This window comes from Galeopterus variegatus, unplaced genomic scaffold (genome assembly GCF_000696425.1).
Source record: "Galeopterus variegatus unplaced genomic scaffold, G_variegatus-3.0.2 Scaffold3541, whole genome shotgun sequence".
NCBI lineage: Eukaryota > Metazoa > Chordata > Mammalia > Dermoptera > Cynocephalidae > Galeopterus > Galeopterus variegatus.
In genome coordinates, this window is record NW_007729652.1 from 299820 (window position 1) to 302988 (window position 3169).

Genomic DNA, 3169 nt, shown 5'->3' on the forward strand with positions numbered 1-3169 from the left:
GGGGGGGGGGGGGGGGGGGGGGAGTCTGTATTTTTCAATATGCTTTTCAAGTGAGCTTTATGAAAAACAAGAATTTGAAAGATACCGATGATTCTAATATATAATTAATATTTTAAAAAATTGATGTTCACTACATTAAATTCATCAAAGTGAGGTAAAAGACAGAGGCTGTTAGTGGGACAGAACAAATCTTGCAATTAAAAAAATATATAGAAAATCTTATAAGACTATTTCCTGTTTAAGAAACTTCTAATTTGTTGAAGTACTATTGCTTTCATATGAACAATAAAGATAATACATTTTCTATGTAGAAAAATAAGCATATAAAAAAGCAAAATTATTTAAATTTGCAACTACAAAACCATTCCCTTATGACCCTGTAAGATGACTATTTTGTAACCACGATACTATTTTCTATTATTACTTCTGTAATAATTTATTTTTACATTAAGTATTCCAATATAATTTAGGTATTATGTTCATAGACTTCTGAGAAAGATAAATAAATAAACCAGTTACTAATAAAGGTCTAGGCCAGTTAAGTTGGGAATAGCATGAGAATAATAAAATACAAAATTGTACATTTGAGCTAACGTTCCTAACTTTGATCAGTGTTTTGAAAATACATTTCATAGTTGAAGAGTGAATTTTGAGAAAATCGTATGGCTCAGCCTAAGAAATAAACTCTACTACTAAAATTCAGCCACTTTAAGAGAGAAATTTGCTAGACACAGGACATAAATTGTAATCAAAATAAGCTGAAAATTCTGAACTTTAAAATATGAAGTTGCAGTATGTACAGTTCTAGATCATTATAATGGTATAAAGTAAGGATGTTTATTTAAAAAAATAAAAACACTCTACACATATTCTGAAAGTACTGAACTAACACTTTATTTTGTAAATTGCTAACATTATTATACTTCATGGTTTCCATTTATCAAGCAATGGAAATTCATTAAATGCACATGAACAATTTAAATTCATTAGATATACAGAGGAAATAGAAACAGAAGGAGTTAATTTTATTAAAAGAAAAAATTTTATGGAGCATTTCCCAACCTCATTATAAGAAGACCATGTCAAATCTATATATGTGAGATATGGAAAGAAACATATACCCATAGAAAATAGAAAAGAGAAGGGAATAATACATCAGTCATGGGTAATAAAATTAATTATCATAGATGTAACATATTTCTAAATACACGGTATATATTTTTCCATAATTTTACTTTACACTTACAGAGGATTCTCTTGGAAGAGATTATAGTTGTGTCTTGTATTTTTATCCAATTTGACAATCCTTGTTTTTAAATAGAGTTGTTAGAACATCAACATTTAATGTGTTATTAATATGATTAGGATTTACTATTTTTGTATTTGACCCAACTGCTTTTTTCCTTTTTTCCCCCTTTTTCTTGACTTTTTGGTTGTTGTTGTTGTTGTTGTTGTTGCTGGGTTAATTAAAATTTTTTACATGGGATTCAATTTTTAACTGCACTGAATTTATGGTTTTAATTGACATAACAATTGCATATATTTATGGGATGCAGATATTTGGGTACATGTATATAATGTGCAATGATCAAATCAGAGTAATTAGCATATCCATCAACTCAAACACTTGTCATTTTTTGTGTGCTGGGAGCATTCAAAATCCTCTCTACTATTTATTTGAAATTATACAAGAAATTGTTGTTGATTATAGTCTCCCTATAGTGCTATATAGAGCACTATAGCTTGTTCTTCCTCTCTAGCTGTAATTTCGTATCCACTGACTACCCTGTCCCTATGCCCCACCCCCCTTCCTTGTCCAGACTCCAGTAACCACTATTCAAATCTCTGTGAGATCAACATTTTTAGCTTCCACATATGAGTGAAAACACGTGGTATTTCTCTTTTTGTGTCTGGCGTATTTCACTTAATATAGTATTCTCCAAGCTCATTCATGTTGCTATGAATGACAAGATTTCATTCTTTTTTATGGCTGTATATTATTATGTTATGTAAATGTACCACACATTCTTCTTCCAATCATCTGTTCATGGACACTTCAGTTGATTCTGTATTTTGGCTATTGTGCTACAGAGCTGTGATAAACATGGGAGTGCAGGCCTCCCTTTGACATAATGCTTTCCATTCCTTTATGTATATAACCAGTAGTGGTATTGATGGTTCATCTGGTAGTTCTATTTGGTTTTGGGGTTTTTTTTTGAGAAACCTCCATATTGTTTTCCATAATTGCTGTACTAATTTACATTCTTATCAACAATGTATAAGATTTCATGATTTTCCAAATTCACACCAGCATTTGTTATTTTCTGTCTTTTTGGTTAAAGCAATTCTAACTGGGATGAGATTATATCTCATTGTGTTTTGATTTGCATTTCTGTGCTGATTAGTAATGTTGAGTGTTTTATCATATATCTGTTGGTATTTGTTTGGATTTTGAGAAATGTCTATTAAGCTCATTTGTCCATTTTTTAATTGGATTATTTGGGCTTTTTGTTGTTGAGTTGTTTGAGTTCCTTTTATAGTCTGGATACTAATCTCTTGTTGAATGAAATTTTTTTCCCATTCTGCAGGTTGTCTCTTTGTTCTGCTGATTGTTTCCTTTGCTGTGCAAAGATTTTTACTTTGATGTAATCCAATTTGTCTAATTCTGCATTTGTTGTCTGTACTTTTGAAGTCTTATTCATAAAATCTTTGCCCAGTCTGAAGTACTGAAGTGTTTTCCCTGTGTTTTCTTTCATTAGTTTCATACAGTCTTACATTTAAGTCTTTAATTCATTTTGAGCTGATTTTTATATATGGTGAAAGATAGGGATCTAGTTTTTTTTTTTCTTCTGTATGTGGATAGTCAGTTTCCCCAATACCATCTATTGAAGAGCCTGTCCTTAGCTCCATGTATGTTCTTGGCACATTTGTAGAAAGTCAGTCAGTTGTAGGTATGTGGATTTATTTCTGGATTCACTATTCTATTCCATTGGTCTGTGTCTGTTTTTGTACTGATGTCATGCTGTTTTGATTAGTATAGTTTTATAGCTTATTTTGAAGTCAAGTGTGATGCCTCTCACTTTGATTCTTTTGCTCAGGATTTCTTTGGCTATTCAGGGTCTTTTGTGATTTCGTAAAAATTTTAGGATTGTTTTGCTATATCTGTGAA